Genomic DNA, 13,499 nt, shown 5'->3' with positions numbered 1-13,499 from the left:
ACAAACAGCAATGATCAGATCATCTGTTTTTAGTGATGTTGGTTGAGGGATAAATATTGGCCCAGGGCACCGGGGAGAACTCCCCTGCTCTTCTTCAAATAGTGCCATGGGATCTTTTACGTCCACCTGAAAGGGCAGACGGGGCCTCGGTTTAACGTCTCATCCAAAAGACGGCACCTCCGACAGTGCAGCACTCCCTCAGTACTGCACTGGGAGTGTCAGCCTGGATTATGTGCTCGAGTCTCTGGAGTGGGGTTTCAACCCCCAACCTTCTGACTCCAAGGCAAGGCTAAAACCTCATCCTTCCATTTGGGTATGGTAGTGTAGTGGTTTGTTACTGGACGAATAATCCAGAGAGTGTGAGTTCAAATCCTGCCATTACTGTTTGAGAATTTGAATTCAGTTGAAGAAAAAATGAAAATAAAAAGCTCGGAAAAGTGACCATGAATCTGTCAGAATGTTGCAAAAACCCAACCAATTGACTAATGCCCTTTAGGGAAGGAAACCTGCCGTCCTTACCTGGTCTGGGCCTATATGTGACTCCAGTCCCACATCAACGTAGTTGACTCTTAACTGCTCTCAGTTGTGTTAAATCGCTACAACTGCAAGGGTTTAAGGAGAAGGCTCACCATCACTGCCTTCTCAGGGCAACTAGGGATGGGCAATAAATGCCAGCCTTGCCAATGGTGCCCACATTCTAATTAAAAGATTAAATATCTTTTTGCGAGCGCTCATTGAAATAAAATGATTCGACCTCTGCTGTTCCCCAGCAGTGTTTGTGTTGTACTGTTGAGGGAGCAGGGTCTGGCCGGGTTGAAGATGGGACGACACCCAGCTCTCCCTCACCACCGCCTCTCTCGACCCCTCCACTGTCTCTGATTTGTCACACTGCTTGTCAGACATCCAGTATTGATGAGCAGAAATTTCCTCCAATTAAATATTGGGAAGACTGAAGCCATTGTCTCCGGTCCCCGCCACAAACTCCGTTCCCTGGCCACCGACTCCATCCCTCTCCCTGGCCACTGTCTGAGGCTGAACCAGACCATCCGCAACCTTGGCATCCTATTTGACCCCGAGCTGAGCTTCTGACCCCATATCCTCTCCATCACCAAGACCGCCTACTTCCACCTCCGTACTATCGCCCGTCTCCGCTCCTGCCTCAGCCCATCTGCTGATGAAACCCTCATCCATGCTTTTATTACCTCTAGACTGGACTATTCCAATGCTCTCCTGACCGACCTCCCATCTTCCACTCTCCATAAACTTGAGCTCATCCAAAACTCTGCTGCCCGTATCCTAACTCGCACCAAGTCCCGTTCACCCATCACCCCCTGTGCCCACTGACCAACATTGGCTCCCGGTCCGGGAACGCCTCGAATTTAAAATTCTCATCCTTGTGTTCAAATCCTTCCATGGCCTCGCCCCTCCCTATCACTGTAACCGATGCAGAACTGGATCTCTGAGGTTAACTAGTTAAAGTTTTTGGTTGAAGTTCTTTAAGAAGCTGACTGAGATTTTCACACCGAGACACAGTCACGTGTAGAACTATTCACAGACAACACTTCAGTGCTAACTCTGACAATTTTCTGGCAGCTGATCTCAGCAGAACTGGCAGAGTGAAAGATGTCCTGTCACAAAAACTCAAAGATATTGTGTAGCAGTTGAGAGCGAGAGAGAGGTATCTGGGTATGCACAAAAGATGGATATCAATGACTCTGAAACTATTATTATTTGACGGAGCTGATGAGTATAATCTATCCATTTGAACATGAGGGCTGGCACAGAAATTGTTGGCACTGGGTTCTTAGCCATCTGCATGCCCACAGGCCCCAATAATACTATGCCCCCAGGAGCCCTTGGCAAACAGTAGGCTGGGTCCATTATGAAGACAACTAGCCTTCCTGGTATACCAGCCTGCCTGATTCCCAGTCATCTAATAACTGTTGGTATTATCACTGCTGGAACCCCCCGGTCTAGTTGGCAATGACCATGGGTAGCTGAGTCATAGAGTGGAGCAGGTCCCAATGGCAGTCTGCAGTCTTTGCTGGGTAAATTGACCTCAGTTCAAAGGGGGGGGGTGACAACAGGGGCCATTTCAATTGGCCTCAGTGTCCTCGAATTGGGGAGTGCAAAATCAGCCAGGATTTCGACTTCTGATTCACCCCCCCCCCCACCCCACTGGAAGGTGTGAACATTTGGTGAGGACAGGATTGGGCCCCTACAGTCAAACCCCCTGCAAACGGTGACTGTCTAGGTTCACACACGAAGAATGGACACTTGGACCAGGTGCTGGAGGGTGAGGCACCCACGGTGCAATAGCCCAGCAAGAGTCAGCACCTTCAAGACAGGAGAGAAAAAATTGGACCCCTCCCTAAAAGATTGAGGATTTTCCCTGTGTTTTTCCTGAATTGGCCTCGCTCACCTGACGAAGGAGAAAGCCTCCGAAAGCTTGTGATTTTCAAATAAAACAGTTGGACTATAACCTGGCGTTGTAAGATTCCTTACAAGAGTAAGGGCACAGTGCAGCCATGAACCGCTGATCTCAAATGGTTTCACTGTGTCAAAAGTCACTTATGTAAAATTGGCGGCCAGCTTCAGAATTATAAATGCCGATGATTAAAACTTTAAAAGTGCTTTTAGCAGACAGCATTGTGGACTGTGATCGAGAGAATAGACAGTGTAGAAAGGAATCATTCACAATAACAGTGGTATAAGTAACTCCCTCAGTGACCTCCCATATCACTGGAAGTGAACTCGAAGTGTTCTTTGGCGATGACAGACTATTGAGCTCTTTCCACATCTGCTTTGGTTGTAAGTGATGAGAACAGATATTGTACAAGGAAGTTACCAGCGAGTCACAGGCACCCTCATCAGTCCTGAGCTCACACTTCCCAACATCAGCTTTCTTGCCAAATCATTGTGCCAGTAAACTACCCCAGCTGCCATCAGCGCTGGCTCGGGAGCCCAAAAGTCCCACAAGGATGTTAGGAAAAGATCAGTGTGATATGAAACTGGAACTGCTTAGTTCTGTCGCCCTTTAATACAGCTCAGACTTTTCAAGGCTCCATCAATGCAGCAGAGCCTTGTCAACAGGGGTCAGGGGGCAGAAAATCAGGGCCCTGGTCTCACGCTCCCATTTCGCATTGTGTCAAATTTGGCAAGGCATATTTTTGAAGCAAACAAAGAGCCTCATTTAAATAGTCTATTTAGGCAAATAAGGCCTGAACTTCACAGGCTCGGGTGAGGCTCTGTCCCCAGCAAGCACGCACAACAGGGTCTGGCCTGCTTTGCAGTGTCTCTTAAAGCAAGGATGTTGTTGCTGTTACATTGAGTGTTTTGAAGTCTAGTCTTTTGTCGTTGACCGATGTTGTTCATTGAATCTCCTGCATGCTGTTTTTCCCTTTACATTGTTGCCTTTTTGCTCAAAGTCTACATTTAGCTATGACATGATTCTTGCTGCAGCAAAGTTGGGAGGATGGGAATCTTGAAGTGCAGCCATGAACCGCTGGTCTCAAACGGCTTCACTGTGTTACTGCTTTCAAAAGGCACTTATTTAAATTGGAGATCAGCTTCAGAATTATAAATGCCGATGATTAAAGCTTTAAAAGTGCTTTTAGCAGGCAGCATTCTGGACTGTGATCGAGAGAATAGTCTTGCTATTTGTAGTGCTGCATTGTTGGGACGTCACTATCCAACCATTGCGTTTACTAGACTCCACTTCACCGCAGCGACAGTGACTCAGCTCTGCATCTGCTGCTGACTGACTTACAGACAGCCTCAAAAACTGGGCCGCTCTTCCTGTGGCCGTGAAGGCCACTGTGGCATTAATGTCGAGGCAACAAAGTCCTCCCAAGCCACTGCTGGTCAAATGAGCCAATCTGCAGTTCACCTCTGTGTCAAGCAAGCGACTGCTGCCGTCTTTGCTGGGGAATGGAAAGGAGACCCAACTGCAGGGGGCACCAAACCTTTACAGCCTGACAGGCCTCCCAGTGGTGTTACAGATGGAATCCATATGGGCATCAGGGCTCCACATGCCAACCCCTAATCTCTTACATCAACAGGAAGGGAAACCACTCCATGAATGAGCAGTTGGTTTCTGACTGCAGGAATGTCACTTGCTGGTGGGGGAGCCGCCTGGAGCCCGACATGAATGTGTAACGACCACCAAGCCAGGAAACTGGGCCAGGGCCATGGCAGTGTCGGGGAAGCGGGCATAAGTCTTGCCCCAAATCTGTAGGGTCAGCAAGAGGGAAAGCCAGTCCTTTGTGTGTCTGGTACCTTCGAGTGTGGCCCTGTTCCCCTTGACCACACCTTCTGCAGCAGGACTTGCAAGGCTCTGACAGTGATGGGGCCAGTTTGGCCCACATTGCTCCTTACAGCCTTGTCCTCACACAGCAAATGGAGGTTTGCAGAACCAAAAATTGTCTCCCCTTTAACAGCCAGCACTAACCCTTTAAGAGTGTATTGTAAAATAAACAAGCGATGCCAAATTTCAAATGCAGCCCTGACAGTACAAGAGTGTTAATGGAATTATCAGAATTCTACTGAACAGACGCTGCTAATAATACCAATTCCAGTTACTTTGATAGAAAAAGGTGATGTTTAATACCAGAGCCCACACTGGCAGTGGAAGGAGTCAGTACACAGTGAAGCCCCTGATGACCTTTGCACAGCTGAGAAACGAGCACTTTGGGATTTACAGAGAGGAAGGGACAGGAGGAATCATTGGGTATTGCACAGCACGGAGGTGAGAAAGTGGCAACTTTCTGTATGGAAGTTGATCAAAGGTTTCGTCATCCATGGATGTACTGCATATTCGTCTCTCCCAAGAGCCATCTTTCCATGTCCCCGTCACCTTCAAAACACTTGTTCACGTTGACTGCCTCAATATGAATGAATCACGCGCACTCCCTGGATATCATGTATTGCTGGGCACGGTTTCAAGCTGTGTGCTGAGGGAGTAGCAGCTCTTCCTGTTCATGAATGGCCCTGAACCACAAACAGTTGGATGAATGGCTACATGCGTGCACTTGATAACGTCCTGTACTTTGGGGACGTGGGCCAGCTGATAAATGTCAAGCTCCCTTCACTCCAGATCTTGGTGGTTGACATTGAACTGAAATGTGCGCCTTTCGGAAGAGGCGATCAGTCGAGCCCCGAGTGCAGCAGTTCACCGTATGGTAGCTGATTCCAGTCAGGTTTCCTGCAAGTGTCTGAAGTGCCAGGGGTTCAGAAATTCAGAGTAGTTCTTACCTTGAGTTCCACCGACAGTGCTGCTGGGCTCCTTGACCTCAGCTGCAGATCATCTCGCACCAAGTGCCACAACTCGGTGACTTCCTCTTTGCCCAGCCTGAGCCTTAGGCCCTGCTTCTTGGTCAGCTCCAAGTAGCTGCACTTTGCACAGATTTGTCTTGGCCTGGGGTAGCTGTCAGACACAGTGGTGAACTCGTTACGCCCGCTGATGCTCCCTATCATACACATTTGGTCATCTCGAATGCCACTGGCTGCAGTTGGGGTTACACCCATTCTGTTGCTACCAAGTATTCACAGGAAAACAAATAAGTCAGTCTGGAACGCACAAAATCCTCAGCTGGACTTACAGTAGAATCAGAAGAATAGCACCAAGCGGTGTAACATGTCCAATATGGATATGCTGACCAAATGAACGAGCCGCGCCTCGAGCCAAACTGTTCCAGTACAGCTACAACACTGGCATCTACCCGACAATGTGGAAAATTGCCCAGGTATGTCCTGTCCACAAAAAGCAGGACAAATCCAATCCGGCCAATTACCGCCCCATCAGTCTACTCTCAATCATCAGCAAAGTGATGGAAGGTGTCGTCGACAGTGCTATCAAGCGGCACTTACTCACCAATAACCTGCTCACCGATGCTCAGTTTGGGTTCCGCCAGGACCACTCGGCTCCAGACCACATTACAGCCTTGGTCCAAACATGAACAAAAGAGCTGAAATTCCAGAGGTGAGGTGAGAGTGACTGCCCTTGACATCAAGGCAACATTTGACCGAGTGTGGCACCAAGGATCCCTAGTAAAATTGAAGTCAATGGGAATCAGGGGGAAAACTCTCCAGTGGCTGGAGTCATACCTACCACAAAGGAAGATGGTAGTGGTTGTTGGAGGCCAATCATCTCAGCCCCAGGGCATTGCTGCAGGAGTTCCTCAGGGCAGTATCCGAGGCCCAACCATCTTCAGCTGCTTCATCAATGACTTTCCCTCCATCATAAGATCAGAAATTGGGATGTTCGCTGATGATTGCACAGCGTTCAGTTCCACTTGCAACCCCTCAGATAATAAAGCAGTCCGTGCCCGCATGCAGCAAGACCTGGACAACATCCAGGCTTGGGCTGATAAGTGGCAAGTAACATTCGCGCCAGACAAGTGCCAGGTAATGACCATCTCAAACAAGAGAGAGTCTAACCACCTCCCCTTGACATTCAACAGCATTACCATCGCCGAATCCCCCACCATCAACATCCTGGGGGTCACCATTGACCAGAAACTTAACTGGACCAGCCATATAAATACTGTGACTACAAGAGCAGGCCAGAGGCTGGGTATTCTGTGGCGAGTGACTCGCCTCCTGACTCCCCAAAGCCTTTACACCATCTACAAGGCACAAGTCAGGAGTGTGATGGAATACTCTCCACTTGCCTGGATGAGTGCAGCTCCAACAACACTCAAGAAGCTCGACACCATCCAGGACAAAGCAGCCCACTTGATTGGCACCCCATCCACCATCCTAAACATTCACTCCCTTCACCACCGGCGCACAGTGGCTGCAGTGTGTACCATCCACAGGATGCACTGCAGCAACTCGCCAAGGCTTCTTCGACAGCACCTCCCAAACCCGCGACCTCTACCACCTAGAAGGACAAGGGCAGCAGGCACATGGGAACAACACCACCTGCACGTTCCCCTCCAAGTCACACACCATCCCGACTTGGAAATATATCGCCGTTCCTTCATCGTCGCTGGGTCAAAATCCTGGAACTCCCTTCCTAACAGCACTGTGGGAGAACCTTCACCACATGGACTGCAGCGGTTCAAGAAGGCGGCTCACCACCACCTTCTCAAGGGCAATTAGGGATGGGCAATAAATGCCGGCCTCGCCAGCGACACCCACATCCCATGAACGAATATAAAATAAAATGAAGAGAGGGTAGTTGAAACTCTTAAGGGGCTACACTGTGAATGAAATATTCATGCAGTGAAGCTTCATTCATTTGAGTGTGTGGGAACTTGATTCACAAAATTGGTTCCTTCCAAGTTCAAGCCATCTTCTCTTCATTTTGGACAGCAAAGCTCTGTTGGGTACCTTGTACAACTTGGTGAAGTTCTGATTGTCGTAAGTCTGCATTTCATTCAGTGGAGGAGATTGAACCTAGGACCTTCCTGGCCTCTCTGGCTGAGTATCACACTAAGTAGAGCACTTACCAACCAAGCCATCAGTTTGAGGATGAAACACTCTTAATTTCAAGTATTTTTTCCTGCGTTCCCCCACCCAACTATAGCATCCCTAGTTGGGAGGGTGATAGGGCCTACGCTCAGGCCTACACAAACATAGTTCTGAATCTGTCATTGAAAGCTGCACAAGAGCAACCAAGGTGCCTCAGGTGGTAGAATCACCTGCATTACAGACGTGCCAGCTGGTATCCTGGGAAAGTACTCAGGTGTCATCAGCTTTGCCTGTAGAAGGAAGCTTTAGTCTCCCAGACCCCATCCAGACATTTGCCTTTCTGGATGAAAGAGCAATGACATGGTGGACTGCCTTAAAGTGAAGGCATTGTGGCAGCTGGCTGGTCTTCCCTTTCCTTTTTTATTCCCTCTCTCCGTTGTGTCTCAATACTGGAGTTTATATAAGCCACCACCTCCTTGTCTCCTGATACGTCCCTTCTAAACAATTTAAATCCTTCCGGATATGTATCCCATCGATTGGAATCATTCCACCAAATCTCTGTGACGTTAATGATGTCCAATCTAGCAATCCCTCCAAGACCCTCCAGGTCACACATCCTATTTGTCAGACTCCTTGCATTAATGAAAGCACAGTCCCATTGTGTTTTTTGCCTTTCCCATTAAACTTATTAATTTATTAATGTGTTAATTTACGTTTATTAATTTAGTTTCTTTCTCCCCACCATTGGAATTCGATTTATTAAACTTTGATTAATATTTTCACTGGTGGCTCCTTAAGGTTTGCTCCAAGGTGTTTTATTACACCCGTCACAACCACCCCCACATCTAGTTTAAGCACTCTGCACCATACTATCTATCCTGCCTGCCAATACCTCTACCCTCTCTTGTTTAAGTGGGGCCCATCCAGTTTGTATAGGCTCCCCCTATTCCAAAAGGTGTCCCACTGTTTGAAGAACCCAAGCCCTGATTCCCTACACCTAATCCTTAACTACCTGTTGGTGCCTAATGACCCTCTGCCTCTCCTCACTAGCAAGTGGCACGGGTAGTATTTCAGACACTATTACACTTCAGAGGCCCTTTCCTTATGCTTCCTCGAGAGAGTGGACCCTTTTCCTGTTGAGGTAGGTGATGGGATCGAGCAAGTGAGCAGGTATGGTCACGTAGGTGTGATCTATGATTTCTTGGACCTTGAGGAATTGTGGCACTCTGTGAAATTGGAGTGCTCTCTCATGATGCTGCTGGTTGGTCATGGGGAAAGTGATGAATTGGCTTACTCCAGAAAGCAATGCATCAGTGACTTGCTTTACACAACTAATTGGCTAATGTCATTGAGGCCCCCAGTGGCAGCCTGGAATGACCCTGGAATGACAATAGTTCAGGATGGCAGAGAGCATCACAGCCACTGGTAGTGCCTTTGGTGGGCTGCAGGGCAGGATGCAACATGTGGTATAACTCAGTGACATCTTCCTTTGTGAAGAGCAACCTCCACAGGCACTGGTCCTGGGACAACTGGAGGTAGGAGAGTCTTGCTCTGTATATTCTGGAGTGGGGGTACTGGCGGGTGGGGACCATGCACATCCTGTGCTGCCTGGCCAGCTGGTCCTCATCTGTTGCTCCTCTTCTACTTCCTCCAAAAAAAAACATAGAGACGGGGGAATTCCCAATGGGAAACCCTTAAGAATTGGGGCAGCGAGGGAATTGGAGCCCTGTAGGGGAAGGTAGAGAGATTGATGGTGAAGAAGCTGTCAGCAACAAAATACAAAAAAAAGGGGGCAATTTTCAACTTCGTCTCTGGGGGTGGGGTAACCTGGCGAAGCGGGAAGAAAAAGGAAGAAAGAAAGAACTTGCATTGATATAGCGCCTTTCAAATCCTCAGGACGTCCCAAAGTGCTTTACAACCAATGAAGTGCTTTTGAAGTATAGGCACTGTTGCTATGCAGGCAATCTGTGCACAGCGTGATCCCACAAAAAGCAAATGAGATAAATGACCAGTTAATCTGTTTTTCAGTGATGTTGGTAGAGTGATAAATATTGGCCAGGACACCGGGGAGAACTCCCCTGCTTTTCTTTCAGTAGTGCCATGGGATCTTTTACATCCAAAAGACGGCATCTCCGACAATGCAGCACTCCCTCAGTACTGCATTGAAGATTGGGTAAAAAGTCCAATGGTTGAGGAGGATGGGGCTGTCCGTACACCCTCACCGGTAGCCCCTAACCCTGTACTGTCCTCTCTGTTTCCCCACAAACCTCACCGGAGTCTCCACTTCTCTCTCCCATCATTCTGTCCGTGCTTATCCCAATACCTTCCTGCGTCACCACTCCCGTGCTTCCCCTCTTGCAGGTCGCACTGTACCTTCACGCCCTCCCACCTCCCCCAAAGTTGTACCTTTAATGAAGTAAAAATCTGTTTCCCTTAGGAAATGGGCTTTAAAGGGGTCATTTTAACCCAACCCGCCCAGCGGGAAACTGACGGGGCCATTTTACCCACTGCCCGATCTTCCTCTCCAAAATACTTAAGGAGTTAATACTTACTTTGTACAATCTGTTGAACCATCGTTCCCAGTCTTCATCATCTGTACGATCTTCTGTTTCCCTTGTCCTGCGCAAAATGACACCGTCCACGGTGACCATGTAAGGGAGCTCCTGTCCAGCCAAACCGAGGTAGCTATCAGTAATACAGTACTGCCACAGAGGCATGTAGTGTGGAGGGTCAGATAGTCTGAGTCAGCACTGCATTAAAATCATCGGAGAAATAAAGCATAACAGTGGCATTGTGAAACAGGAAGTTTGTATAAAACGTACAGGAAGTGCATGCTATATATATTATAGATTTTTACAAATTAAAAACCCATTCCTGGGCTCGAATTGTATTTTTCTTTTGGTTTTATCAGTAACCTTTGGTCCTATCTGGCACAATGACGCATGCTTTGAACCAATGATGAATACATAGTAGGGATGATTTTTCTGACCTTTGCCCCCGTTGGAGCATCCTTTTCCCCAGGTGTAAAGGTCAGCAAAAAGGCCTGCAGTAGGCACTGATCCATCGCACTGATCCATGTAAATGAGGGAGAAGGGTCGTCCTAGCTTCTTGCTTCATTTCCCTTGGGTATAGCTGTTTGGGATGCCCAGTGAATCATGGTGCTATGGCCTGCCCCCCCAGAGCCTCTGGTCAGTGGGGGTCCCCAGGGGCAGGCCGAAGTCTGGCCTTCTTGGTTGTCTCCATGACCCAGGATGTTTTGTAGTAATCAGGGCTGTCTGCCTGCCAATCTCCATCAGCAACCGGGAGGCCCAATCTCAGAGGCCTAACACGCAGCTACAGGCCTGCAGCTGCGCTTAACTCTCCTGCTCCTTCTGCCGTTGCTAGGCCCTGCCAGGGAATGGGCCTACATCAGGAGGGGAGGAGGTGTTTCCGAACCGTGTTAATGGAAATCCCAGTGCTACTGGACCTGCACAGGGCAGCGGCAGAGGAGAGGAGGCAGAAAAATCAGCCTTCATAAGTTTGGACGATACTGCCACCTCAGCTCTGTATCTTCCTCAGAATGAATCAATTGAGACTTTTTCTACCACATATACATGCTGATAGCCACATGCTGATTGGGTGGAGGCAAAGATATACACAGAAAATGCTGGAAATGCACAGCAAGTTAGTCAACATCTGCAAAGTAAGACGACACTTTGGGTGTGTACCCTTCAAAAGGGTATACACCTGAAATGCTAATATATACAAAAGTAGGTATATTTTTAATTGTGTGTTCCAAAATGTTCAGATTTGCCATTGAAAAAGAAAAGAAAGACTTGCATTTATATAGCGCCTTAAACAACCTCAGGACCTCCCAAAGCGCTTTACAGCCACTTTTGGAGTGTAGTCACTGTTGTTATGTAGGAAACACGGCAGCCAATTTGCGCACAGCAAGATCCCACAAACAGCAATGAGATAATGACCAGATAATCCGTTTTAGTGATGTTGGTCGAGGGATAAATATTGGCCAGGACACCGGGGAGAACTTCCCTGGTCTTGTTCAAAATAATGCCGTGGGGTCTTTTACGTCCACCTGAAAGGACAGACGGGGCCTCGGTTTAACGTCTCATCTGAAATACAGCACCTCCGACAGTGCAGCACTCCCTGAACTGGGCGTGTCAGCATAGATTATGTGCTGAAGTCTTTGGAGAGGGACTTGAACCTACGACCTTCTGACTCATTAACAGAACCATACAGCATTTTTGTTTACCAGCCGCTTAAAAAAAGGTCACTGTGGTACCTCAGCGTGAGTGGGTCTCTAGGAGAGGTGGGTTGCCCATTTGTAAACGCACAACTACGTTTTTGAAAGCTGCAAGATACATTCAGATCACAAGGGGTTAATTGTGAGGCCGCACTTTCCTTTCAAAAAGCACATTTCACCCTGTTGGCCGGGTGACTGCTCTTGCCATATATAGAGGGCCTTGACTATCAGAGATCTCATGTGAAGTGCAGCTTCTTCAGTTACATCTGCACAGCGTTCTCTGGGGACTGGAAACCCTTTCTTTTTTCTCTCACAAGAGAAGCCACTTCAGATTTGCGATGAGATAATCGTTAAGGAGGGAAACTCTGGTGTTGTTTTACAGCCTGCTGATGTCACAGGGGTTACTCCTTGGTGTGTAGGTGTGTCCTGCTTCGACTGGGCTCTGTTCCAGCTCTGGGTGCAGTGAGGAACAAAACAGAAATCAGTTTGCAGACAGATATGTGATCTGTATTCTTTTTTTGCCACTTTGGCATTTTGGTGACGGGAACTCCTTCACAGTAAAGGGCCGAATTCTCCGGGTAAGAACAAATGAAGTACTCAATTCATGGCTTATTCTTTCTAATATATAAAGAAAGTGGGGACAGTCTAACACTGACAGATAAAAGATCTGAGAGTTTCAAGAGAACATTCTTAACTGTGTGGTTGAGCTGTGGCACGACTGAAAGCAGACCAGCACCAAGCCGATCTCTGATAATTTCTCTCATCTGTTCGAACTTTGTTTCTCTTCCTTTCTCATATTTTCAGATGTAAATTCTTGTGCTTGTGTGTTGGTTCAAGCTGAAGCACATTCCTTGTTTTCCTTAATATTTGATCTTTTCTTTTTCTGTGTTTTGAATTAATCGTTGAAACGTGAAATCCCTCACAGACTTAAAGAACAGATGCCTCTTTCTTTTCCTTCCTGTTTCCACATTCTGACACTTCTACTTTTAATATTAACCCTTGCACCTCATATTTGTTATGTCGCAATGAACTTTCAGTTTCAGGATATCGAGGGGTTACATGTTCCTCAAGGTGTAAACCAGTGTCTAAAGTGGCCATGATGATAGTGTTTGTAAATTTTCTGGGAACTGTAAAGGGCTGAGATGTAAATAATGAAAGCAGTGAGAAATTGTTAACATTGGGAATGTTCTACTTAAAGTTTTTCCTGAGATACGGTGGGCGATTCCTACTTGGCACAAACAATTTGAGCAGGGCGACTTTCTATCCAGACATTTGCTATTCTGGGCCTGATCCGACATCCTCTCGCATGCTGAGGGCCGCGTTCAGCAAAGGTGATTTGGACACACTGCGATAGAAATTGGTTCGCGTTTTGCCCGTCTTTTGGGCGTAAAACAGGCCAATTTCTGGGTGCAAGGTCCTGCACCTAATCTGTGCCATATTGGCCCTCATTGTTTTTAGGCATCCCTGGCAGCTGCCTGAAATCAGCAATTTAAATATGCAATGAAGGGCCTGTTTCAGGATTCAGAAGCAAGGCTAATTTGACTTTCTAAGCAGGCGATGTAGGATTGATACACACAAGAGATAAAAACCAAATCCATTCACCGCTTTACATTTTGGAGAAAAGATATTTAATCCAGCTCGCTGTCGTTCCAAACATTTAGAAACAAAAGAATACCTGGAGGAGTGAGAGTCTTCAAAAAGTGGTTAGGAATATGTTACACAACAACAATTTAGGACGATAATCCCGGCCACCAGGACAGCCAGTTTACTGCCGCAATCTCTCATTGTTCAGCTGCTCCCCTCGCTGCTGATTGAAGCTCGGGCTCGAGCTCTGCCAGATCCT

The 13,499-nt window shown here is 47.5% G+C and overlaps 1 long non-coding RNA gene across 1 annotated transcript in view; it reads right to left on the bottom strand.

Annotated features, from left to right (window-relative positions):
- LOC137306963 (uncharacterized) overlaps window positions 1-10,359 on the bottom strand; it is a 27,930-nt gene extending 17,571 nt beyond the window's left edge. Inside the window, exon 1 of the long non-coding RNA XR_010958978.1 lies at window positions 9,969-10,359. This is a non-coding gene — a long non-coding RNA (uncharacterized lncRNA). The remainder of the gene's footprint in view (window positions 1-9,968) is intronic.
- Window positions 10,360-13,499: the final 3,140 nt, after the last annotated feature.

Source organism: Heptranchias perlo, chromosome X (genome assembly GCF_035084215.1).
Source record: "Heptranchias perlo isolate sHepPer1 chromosome X, sHepPer1.hap1, whole genome shotgun sequence".
In the NCBI taxonomy this organism is placed as follows: Eukaryota; Metazoa; Chordata; class Chondrichthyes; order Hexanchiformes; family Hexanchidae; genus Heptranchias; species Heptranchias perlo.
This window is presented reverse-complemented; position numbering and strand designations above follow the sequence as displayed.